Here is a 12,635-nt window from a genome sequence, read left to right as displayed (position 1 = left end):
AATATTTTAGAATTAGAAGACCATAGTCCTCCCACCCAAAAATAGGACACCAAAAATTGGTCTAATCTTTCAGAAATGTAGCTATCACCCACCCTTCTATTGTTCTAAGTAAATTGACCATTGTTAGGCTTGATATCCACCAAGTTTAGTGCCGACATATTATCCTAAAGCAAGAAAGAAGAGGACTCCAGTCTTACATTACCCCCCCCCCCCCCTATTTTTTAGTTAAATCAAGTAAAAGTCCCCAACAGTAATCCAAGGCAAGTAAGGAAATAAGCTACGAGTCAAATGAATATTATTCCAGACCAGAAGCTTACCTTGATAATCAATAGGAGCATAAACATTGGAGAAAAAGATAGATTTTCCTGATTCGAGGCATAAAGCCACCATGGATAAGGAGGATTTAAAAGAAATCCATGACATAGGTTGGATCTTCTGTGGGTTCCAGAGGCATGCCACGCCCCCTGAAGATCCCTTGGCTCTAAAGCACTAACCTTGACCACTTCTCCACAATTTAGGAACCATACTCATCATAAAATCCATCGAAACCTTAGTCTCCTGAATAAAAAGAACATCAGGGGAATGATTTCTAACTAGTTCCTGAACAACTTTTTGTCTAGGGCCACTGTTCAAGCCCCTTGCATTCCAAGAAATAATGATCATTTGGGAGGAGTTGAGAAGTGGGAATCTAAGGTCTTAACAGAACCTGACTCCACCAAAGTCTCCCCTATCATCTTAATCTTCTCCAAATCCTTCTTGTGCCCCATTTTTCTCTGAAACACTCTTCCTACCATCTTTTTGGAGAATGCCCAAATGAGAAGCAAATTTGCCTTGCTTATCTACATCTGAAGCCATAGTCCTTACAGGAAGAACTATGTCCTCCACCCCTTGACCCAAATTAACATTCAAATCTAGAATCATCTGAGTCATTTTATGTCCATCCATGGCCATAGGCATGGTAGGTTCCATCCGAGATGTAGAAGGGGGAATAGTTGGACACATCTCATATCCAGACTCCTCCACCATGGGTTCTACAATAATTAATCATGGATTGACCTCTTGCTGACCCGATTCATCCAAAACCTCGAACCTATTAAATGTATCCTCATTTTGTCTCTCCATTAAGGTCCTCTTATGACCTCTATTTTGATTTTGAGCCTTAACCTAGACAAACCCCTCAGCATCCTTGCCCTCGCCTACAGTCCGCTTCTTCCCCTTATCAGAACCAGAATTGTTATGAGAAGGGAGTGGAGGTTTTTACTCCATTGACTTAGCCTTCATACATCTTCTCACAAGATGGCCATATTTGTGACAAAGATGACATCAAAAGGGAGAGTCTTGTAGTCCAATTATTGCACCCAAGACTGTGAACCTACACACATTTCCATCGCATCTAGAAATGGTTTGCTCAAATCAAGTTCCACACAAATATGGGCAAAGGTCATCACTTTCTTACCCAAAGTTTATGTAGAAGGTCCCACTGACTTCCCTATCATCGATGCAAGCATCTGAAGAACATCCTCTCTACAAAATTCTATTGGGAATCTGGGTAATCAAACCCACACCGGGACCCAATTTGGAAGCTCCTCAGATGGGTTAAATCTTGCATGCCATGGTTTAACAAAGAGCCCAAATTGGTTATAAAAATAAGGCCCACCCTCAAAAACCCTATTATGATCAGCGAGGCAATTGAATGTAACCATGAAAAAATTGTTTGCAAGAAAAGTGACCTCCATTTCACCCTCTGGATCCCACATTCTTCGGGCCTAATTCTCCAAAAATTGAAGAGAGGCTCTCATCCCCAAGAACTTGCAGTACAATGAATGTTTAGAATAGTATTCAATATCCTCCACAATCATTTCAAAAGGAATAACTAGTTTGGGTCTCTCTTTGCAGCGTTCGAGACAACCATTGATCTTAGTAATCTGTGATCCCCATGCAAGCTTGAATCTATTGCATCCATATTCTAAGAGAAGAGGGTATTCTAAAAAACCCTAGCTTCAAATCCCAACATACTCAAATCCATCCTATCATGTTTTTCAACAAAAGGTTCCACTCGATAGGGCTCACCCTTTGCCATATCCCACTTAGTCCTGGTCAAACTACAGCAATGGGTCTTGACTAGGGCCTCATGTGAGCCCTCACAGTGCTCAAACCTCGCATAGTAGCCTCACAAGGCTGGCAAAATAGTCCTACAAAAAATAAAGCTCCCCTCCCCATGCAGCCAAGCCAATCCTATACCTTGCACACAACCAATAATAGCAGATAGGAGCTAGGGCATGACTACCCTAGCTCTGCGAGAAAATGCAGACCCAAAACGCCATCCAGTCCTAATTCTACCTCTCTCTTAGATTTTTAAACAATGCACATATATCATATTTTGTTACGTCCTTATTTTTTACATCTTCATAAGATAATTTTTTTACATAACATCTTCTTTGTTCTTCTCTCTTAACATACCAAATATCCAATTGACCAGTAACATAAGCTACCTAGCTCACAATGGACTCAAGGGAGGATTCCAATTGTGCTCTCATAGGATTTATTTTCTCATAAGATTTTAACCTACCAATTATTGCTTCTAATTAGGTTTTCCTTATTTTTATTTCATTCATTATATTGTCCTAGGTGCTAGGAGGAGGTCTTGCAATTAGTGGAGGTCGCAGAGGTTCTTGCTCTTCCTCATGAGGATTTTCATTTTGATTTTGTGGAGGATTTTTTTGATCAGGCTATAGATTTGGATCATTTGATGGTGTAGGGTTTGGTGGTTGATTATTCACATTTCCTGATAAGAAACTAATTGTATTCTTAAAATATAAACAAACTTGAAGCATAACTAAAAGCAACATACAAAACAATGCTAAAACATACAAAATAATACAAAACCAAGGTTAGAGGACATACTTGATGAACTCGATCTTGATCTCTAGCAATGAGGATGCATTTTGAGGAGGAGAGAGAGAGAAAAGATTTCACCTTCTACAAAATGAGTGTGCACTATTGGGGGTAGAGAAGGAAACCAACAAAATAAATGAGTGAAAATAAAATGGGTCATGAGTTGCAGTCATTTTAATAGATTTCACATAGTGTGTGTGCGCTATACGAAATTTTGAAAAAAAAATGGGTGTCATCTTTTTGGCACCACAACTTGGTGTATTCACCCCTATAAATCATCTTGTGAGGCAAAAGCTAACATTGGCCACAAAAAATGGTATTGCTTTGCTAGTCAGATAGCACATTATATTTTTATATAATCATTAGATTAACTAGATAAATTTTGTGGTAGTCAAAATAATCAATTAAGGAAAAAATAAGAAATATATATGAAACACCAATTTAAAATTATCATTGCATTTAATTATAGAGAAATAATAAGTCTAACAAAATTTATCAGAATTTTGAAGAAACAAAAATAATAAATACAACTCTCAAATTCCATAAGCCTATTTGTTTCATAGAATTAGCAAATCTGGGTTTTGATTTAAAACCAAATTTTGTCAAAATTAGGTTTTGTATTTCAAAATCTGATTTTGGAAAAATTGTGTCTCCTATTTGGTTCACCTAGAAGATGAAGGAAGATACATCTTTAGTGTTTGGTTTGTAAAATTGGAATCAAAATTACACTTTTCATTTTTAATTTTTTTTATGAGATTTTTATCTTGATCCATAGAGCCTTATGATGCCCACAAACATGAACAAAATTCTTGGGATTTATAGAATTCTAAAGTTGATCCTTGACAGTCAGAAGCAAGTTGATCCTTGACCTCCCATCTACTAAAGGGCTTATGAATGATTACTACCATGGAGACAAATTCCTCAATGATGGAGATGCATTGTTCTAGGGCGATATTGCATATGGTGACACCAGAGAAAACTTTCCTAGTGACCTGAGGAGAAAACTAGAGCTCGTTGTTTCTCATTTCATCACAAAAATTTCATTTGATGATGAAGAACTTTCTTCAAAGTGCAAGCTCAACTCAAATTATAGAGAAGTCAAAATAATTCTCTTCATTTTTTTGGTTCCATAACTAAACAACAAAAAAAATTGTATAAGAGATTACAAAAGAAATGTCATGTGCTCAATCCTCAGACTTAAAAAATTAATCGATTTTAATTTCTTCCTAATTCTCAAAAAGTTAAACCTAGAATTCAATTCCAAATTCTACTAATCTAGATAGTAGTGTGGTAACCTCATTTTGGGGCAAAATTAGAATTCAAGAAATCAAATTCCACTTTAGCATTTTTTACCCAAACCATGACTTTGACAAAGCTAGATTATCAGTATCCCAATTCTAGTTGAATTTCACAAATTTTGGTCATTATCTAATGTACTCTTTTAGAAATTTAGAATACATAAGGGCATGTTTGGCTGTTGGAATATGATTTGAGAATTGGCATCTGAAATCTTGGATTTGGGGTTCTTGAACTTAAATCTAGATTACAACTTTGGGAATTTGATTTAAGACTATTTGGCTCATCAAGAATTTGTAATGTCAGAAAACATTTCCTCTATTTGGTTGCACATTTCTAGAATTAGAAAGCTAACCAAAATAAAAAAAATTTGACTCTATAAATAACTTGTACCTTCTCCACCCTTTGTTCATGGTGTACTAATTTTTCCATTCCCAAGATCCAATTGAATTGGGCTATCATTTTTTCTCTTTGATCTATTATTAAAGTACTCCATGAACTCTAATTAACTACAAGAGAGTGTACATTAAAATGTAACAAACCATCTACCATTAAACTGTTAGAAATAGGTAGTCTAGAATTGTTTAAAATGAACAAGAAATACAAAGTTTTTCCATTCTTCACTTTCTGTTAGATTATATCCATTTTTAAAATATTTTGATATCAATATTTGTACTATTCCATATGTTTCTATGATGTACACATTTTTTTCTCAATAAACAATTCCGAACAATCGAGTCATTTCTTAAATTTGAAATATTCCTTACATAACTAAACTAAAGTGGATATATTTTTTAATTATAGGTTGTTCAAGATTGTATCATAACTGGTTGGTAATATTATTTCTCAATTGCAATAAAAGTGCTAATTAGATGGGTCCATCACGAGAATCTTCAACTTGTTTGGCCTGAATCAAGTCCCAAACATCATTTTTTTATATGTTATTTACAAATTGATGTGAACCAGGAAAATTATATAAATGGAAATGGAATTTGAAATATCTTATTAGTTTTCTTGGTAATGATCAAACAAAGGCCTAAAATTGCCGGGGATAATGTTGTCCTAGCATTGCTTAATAGCAAAAAAATCATACCATCGAGCAAACAATCGAAACAAAAATATGAATAGAGATAGCAGCTCAATAATAAAAGCTCATGTTTGGTTTGTGTAGAGAAAGTGAGATTTGTACACAAGTGGGCAAAAAATCCAAATAAATTTTGATTAATTTAGAATTCTTAGTTTTGACAAATTAGAATTAGAACATGTATTTGATAAATTCCACCTATTTAGATGGAAGACCAAATCCTTATTTTGGGGGATAAATGATGATACCAAAATCTATTTTTTCCAAATTCCCATTACCATTTTTCAGACCCAAACAGTGGATTAGAAATTTTTAAGAACTCAAAATTATAATTCCCATCCAAATCTGTGATCCAAATGGTCCCTAAAGCTACTTTACCCATCACATGATTAGATTGGTAAAGGAACTAACTAAAATTGATTAAAACAATCAGATGCTTGTTTAGTAGATGGAAATAGTAGTGCTTTAGTTTTATATTACATTGTATGATAGTTAATCATTACATTGTACAAAGGTTTAATAGTGCACGGTCTAGAGAGAGAGAGAGAGAGAGAGAGAGAGAGAGAGAGAGAGAGAGAGAGAGAGAGAGAGAGAGAGAGAGAGAGAGAGAGAGAGAGAGAGAGAGAGAGAGCATGCAAAAAATGGTTGTGGTAGTAGGAGGGTGAAGAGTGGGACTTGTGAATCATACCATCATCAGTTTTGAACTTGCAAATCCCAAAGATCAAATCATAGGAGACATCATCACCTGAACACATGAGGTTCAAAAATCCACAACATTGGTAGTGGCTAGCCAACCATAAAATTAATTGTTGTATACCCTATGCCCTATGCCAATTACATATCCTAACACCATCAATCCAATTTTTCTTATCACTTATGTCATTGTTGCAAACTCTAGAAAATCGGCGTCAAATCACTACACAATTGTTTAGAAATGATTAAATAAGTTATTCAATTGAATTTTTAAAAAGGTTTCTAGAATTTTAATTTTAAGAATGGAATGAGTGAGAAAGGCATGAATTTTTGAAGTCTTAAATGATTTTTTATTTAATTTTATTTATTTACTTTAAATATTTATATTTATTGAACTCAATCATGTATTATTATATTTTCTTTCTTATAAAATGTTACAATATTTTTAATTTTTTTAATTAATAATTGTATATTAAATAAATTAGTGTAATGTTTTTAAAATTATTTATATTATTTCAATTTGAAATTATTTATATTCAATATTAAAAAAATATTTTTATAAATTAACAATGTTAGAAAAAAAAATACATAATATATATCATCATTTCTTGAACATAATAACAATTTAAATTATAACTTATATGTAAGTAATAAATTAGATTGTACTCATTTTTATTTTTTTTTATGTGAATTGAAGTCAAAATATATTTGGTCCATAGATATGTTATATGTGGAAAACATGTAAATATCACATCAATTAAAATAGGGTATGTAAATCATAAAATATTTACTTCAAAATGATATATTCAATATATTAGTAATAAATCTAATAGTTATGTAAATATATACAATAATGTTCTAATTAAAAATTACAAAATTATAATGCCTAGTTAATATATGTATCTTAATTCTATAATTTACCACAATATAAGTCCTAATTTTTAATTTGCTAAGAGAATCAACTGAATATATCAATATAAAGTTTCATCAAATTTAATAAGTACCCAATAATTAGATTTATTTATAAAAGGGTTTTCAAATTTAAAATTAGAGAAATTGAATTTCATTTGAAAAATTCCTTACTATAAATTTCAATATCATCTAATTATAGATTTCAATATTGTCTAATTATAAAAATATTTAAATATTCTATATTAACTTATTTGAAGTTTGAAAAATAAAATGAAACACAATAATAATAAAATATTTGATTTAAAAGTATAGAAATAATTAAAATAATTAAAACATAATAATACAAAAAATATTTTAATTTAAAAGTATAGTATAAACATTAAAAAAATTAAAAGATTTTAGATAAAATTTATTCTTAATAATTTTTAAGAGGTTTTAAAATTCACTTTCTTGAAATTAAATAAAAGGATTGTAGTTCCAAATGAAATAATTTTCTTCTTAATTTTTCAATTTTTAGATTTATACAATATAAAAAATTATAATACTTGAAAAATAATACAAGTTATGTGTTTATTAAATTTTTAATTTAATTAACTATAAATTTTCAACATAGTACCTCAAATTGACTTGGAATCTTAATTCCTATTGAGGTTTTTTCTATTTCAAATAAGTTCTATAATTATTGTGATGTCAATATATATGCATTAGATTGTCTACTACTAATTTTTAATATAACAACTTTATAGAAGCTATTTATAATAAATACATTTTTTTATGAATTATGATGGACATAAAAGAATAGGGTTATTTGAATTAAAATATAAGTTTTGATTTAATAAAGTTGGAAAGGGTTAGAACCCTTAAACAAAAATAAACATCAAGTCTAGAAGATTGAAAGATAAGGGTTTACAATAAATGAGACCCTACAAAATATAACTAAATATCTAGACAGCTAGATCAACAGTCAAAAATTTAAAATAACCACCATGAACTAGACTAACAAGCAACATGAACACTAAGATAAGAAACCAAACACTAGTATGAATACTTTCTCAATTCTTTGAGCTTATCCAAGAAGGAGGGCTTCTTCGAAAGCCTAGACAAAGTCCCATCCCCAAGAACAACCTCCTACTTAGTAACCATCCAAAGACCTTCATCTTTACCATGAATTTCCTCTTGTTGATTCATTTTATGTTTCCTTTCCTCTAACACATCTCGAATCACTGTAATAGTTGTATATGAGCAATGTTAGTATGCTAATAGAAACCAAATTTAAATAAAGCTTCTACAAACTAAACAAAATTCATAAACTTCAAGATAGACTAAGATGAACTCTCAATTGAGAATATGATCCATTAATGGACTCTCTCAATGATAACCTCTCTTGTTGAGTGGCTTTGTCTAAATAGATAGGATGTATGCTCAAGCTTATGCTTCAAAAAGGGCTTCAAATGGAGTTGGAATTTGGGTGTGAGTGTATGGTTTTGATGTTAAATGGCTTCTTAAAATGACATTATGAATTTACTTCATGGATTGTGTTGTTTTGCAAAGGGGAAGGATCCAATTTATAGGCAAGATGCTTGAGGGATTTAGGGCTAAGATGCAAGGATGGGAAAAAGCTCATGGAGGGCTCAGATTGCATGAGAGGAGAGCACATGGATTGTGCTTCCTTACAGCCAATCAGGGAGTGACACATATCACAGGGTGAGAGGATGGAGGAAAGGAGAAGGATGAGTCAACAAAGGAGGCTCAAGGGATAAAATCTTCATAGAGACCCTCATAATGGCTTGTAAGAGCAATAAAAGGGCTTGGAAGAGTCATTTATGGCCTAGTGGACTTCATAAAGTTTTATGGTTGGGATATTTTGAGGAAGATGAGAGGAATTTTGACTTGGGCTTGATTAGGAAGGTTTTAAGCTTGCTTAGGCTTGTGCAAATGATTAGAGGATGGATTAGGATGGTTTAGGATTAGCTTAGGGATAGGCAAATGGATGGCATTTAATGAGGGTGGGTGAAGGAGGAGATATTTGTTAACTTTGGCTTGGGTTAGTAAGTCTTAACCCATGTTTAGAGAATGTGACAAGGTTAGGAGGGGACTAGGATTAGGTTTAAAGACATCTTCTAGAAGAGTCTAGACTTTGGATGAGGATAAAGACTTTTTAGAATAGTCTAGAATTTCCTAGGATGAGGATGAAGACTTTCTAGAAGAGTCTAGAACTTCTTAGGATGAGGATAAATTAGATTTTTAGGAAATAAATAAAGTTTTATTTATTTCAAGGGTTTGGGTTGAGGAGATATTTATTAAAACTTTTTTAATAAACATGAGGATTAATATTTAATCTTAATTAAATATTTTGAGTTGGGATTAGGGGTAGGAAATGATGGGATTAGCCTTTAATCAAAATTAAAGAAGGATTAGAAGATTTTGGAAGAGGTTAGTGGTCTTAAGGAAATTGGCCAAGTTTTGGGCAAAAAATTATTTTTTTATTTATTTTGGGTTTTTTGGTCAATTTATTAATTAAATAATTAATAAATAAGGAAATAATGTTTAAATAAGATTTAAACATTTTTGAGAGGGATTCCTTAATTAAATATTTTTAATTAAGATAAAGGGATTTAATGGCATAAAAATAAATTAATTAATTAATTAATTAATGATGATGTCATTAGGAATTTTTTAGAAAATAAAAATACTTTATTTTCTAAAGGTTTTTAGGTGTCAAAAATAGCCATTTCCTCTTTGTCCTGGGCTGTCCTCTATTGAGTAGAAAAGTCCTCAATTTGATCACCCAACTTAACTTGGGACTTTTTCATGGATGAAATGGCAATGAGAATCACATTGTTCTCTTCTTACAAAGGCACAGGGGCTCTAATTTTTTTATCTATTCGGCCATCATTTCCCTATTGTATAGACTCTCTCTAAAATCTCTCCCCACTTTCTACAAGGCTTCATCTCTTATCCCTATTGTCTAGTCCCTCACCTTACATTCAACTTCAATAATGTCTTCATTTTTATTTATCTTTCTTCTCATTATTTGTATGTGGTAAAGAACCCACTTGATAATTGGTTTAAATTTACTATGAAAACTTCAATATTCATCATTTTTAAGAGCCAAAGGTTCAAAATCAATACTTCCATCCACATCCTTAGGAAGCAAGGTAGGGGAAGAAGACTGTTGGATATGGGGTTCCTTGGGGTAGTTGAGTTAGGTTTTAGTGGACAGAAAGAAAAAAAGTGGTAGAAAGTAGGTTGGTGAAAAAAATTAGGGGTGTAATTATCTACTGTGTAGGTCAACCACGTAGACAAAGAAGAACCAAAGGTTGCATCACCTAAAACCTCCATAGTAACCTGTAACAATTTGACCAAGGAAGAAATAGAGGTAAACACAAAAATCTTAAGCTCAATGGACCCAATAAGGGAAGGAAAACCTTGAGGGGTCAAAGGATGGTTAAAATCATAGAACGCAAATATAAACTATGGTGGAGAGGGGCTCTACCCTTGACCTTGTATTTGTCAACTAAAAGCAAAAGAGGAGAGCAAATCTAGAAAAGAAAACATAATACAAAATTCCTTATAAAGTGATTAAGCATAGGGAAAATATGGGAATAGGAGTGCTTGTACCTTCCTTTTAAGAGTAACAAACCTAATAAGTATCTTAGTCACCACTTTCCAATCTCCCAACAACTGCTCATGATTGAAACTACTTTGGAGTTTCAAAAAATTTCCCCTAGAACCCAAGAAAACATGAAAATTATCTTTTAAAGAAGATTTGTTCTTTCAAAGATTTTTAGAACCCTCCATGATCAACTTTATAACTACAATAATGGTTTTTAGTGTAACTAGGAAGAAAACTCCCCTCATAGTGACTTTTCCATGCTCCAAAGATTCAACAAACTTATAAGACAAGTTAGGTTTGTAACCCCACATACACTTCACATTTTCTATGATGTGCCTATTTTTAATAATATACCAAACCCTATTGTTTCTCTTAAGCTTATTATAGTTATTTGATTTTATTTGATTCACCTTACCACCCATGGGTACCCACAAACCTCTCATCTCATAATGTGAAAAGACAGAGACCCAATAAATAAAAAAACACATTAAAATCCTTAAGCGAGATGAAGATATAGGGAAAAAAGAACTATTGGATAACCATAAGGGAAAATTCTAGAAGGGAAATGGAAAAAGAATGATATCCCAGATACCAAGTAAAAATATAATTTATTGTCCCCATTAAATTCATTGATAGCATCTTTATTATTGAAAGAAGTGTTAATACCTTTAGAAACTACTATACAAGCTTCTGTGAGTATGGAATTGATATCTTCCCAGATTTTATTTTATTTTAATTGTATTTACCAAGTGTTATCAACATGTCTACAATATTATTTGCTTGACAAAAAATATGTTGGAAAATGACCTCATACAGCAGGGCAAGAAAACACAAAGTTTTATTGACAATATCTATACCCTGCCAGCCCATGTCAACTTTATGATTTGAAATATTAATTACATTTAAGGAATCACATTCAACCATGATTTTATGATAACCCTTTTCATGAACAATCTTAACCCCGTGAAAAAGCTCTAAAATTTCTTCCAGTTAAAAAATTAAAATTCCCTTATTTACATCATACAATTCCAACATAGTGCTTATAGAATTTATTATGAGGCCACCCCACAACCCAACTAGGATTACCAAGAGACAAAGCATCAAAATTAATTTGATCCATCCTAAGTTTAGGGGTTAATCCATTTGATTTTTCTTTCATAAACCAATCTTACTAAACTTATATCTTTTTAAATATTCAATAGTGTTCCAACTTCTAGAAATGTCCCAATCATTGGAACCCTTAGGAGAACTATGAGATAATGGGTAAACGATCATCTTATTCTCTTGATACAATTTGTCAATGCATGAAACACCATATTAGAATCTTTGCTTCTATATCTAAATATACATTTATTCTACTCCTAACATTAGGACTAAATTCCATTTAGAAAAGCCTACCACTAAATTTGGTTTTGTAAAGGGATGATTAGAGGGGAAGATCAAGAATCTTCCACTACCTTAGGGGTGTTACTCTAGAAACATTGGATTTTAAACATGGCAAGAATTTATTGTCTTCTTTATTTATAACATAGACATTGTAGCACTCTTTACTAGTTATATTTTTATTTCTATTCCAAATAGTTGTTGTCTTTGGAAATATCAGGGGTATTAATAACCTTCACAAATAGATTCTAATTAAGAATCTATAAAAGATCTGAATCATAAAATTGTATTGGTTGAAGAAATTAATATGCCTCTATCCTAGACAAGACATGATAAAAAAGGAGAATCCATCAAACCAACTTCCACTACACCTCTCTCAGAGATAGATCTTGGTTTTTTCAAGGGAGATCCATATTTAAAAATATGTGATAAATGATATAAGCTAAAAACTATTATATGTAGCTAGCACTAAATAGTAGAGATTCTTCATGAGAGTTGTCTTCATAGACACTACCATATTATTGAAGATCCCATCCACATTATAATTTTTCTATGAGGGGATGCAATATCATGAGATATAGAGATAGATATTTTCACCCATATTTGTGGAACTATAAATGAGGATATAGAGTATGGAGCAACTAGAGTGTGAGTAGTGGGAGTATCAATAATGATCATAGAGCCATTTAGAGAGGTGATCATCAAAGAGCCATACCTACACCTCAACCACATAGAGAAGTACCATAATCTTTCCAT

This window comes from Cupressus sempervirens, chromosome 1 (genome assembly GCF_028749045.1).
Source record: "Cupressus sempervirens isolate cs-2001-9-10 chromosome 1, ASM2874904v1, whole genome shotgun sequence".
Taxonomy (NCBI): domain Eukaryota; kingdom Viridiplantae; phylum Streptophyta; class Pinopsida; order Cupressales; family Cupressaceae; genus Cupressus; species Cupressus sempervirens.
This window is presented reverse-complemented; position numbering follows the sequence as displayed.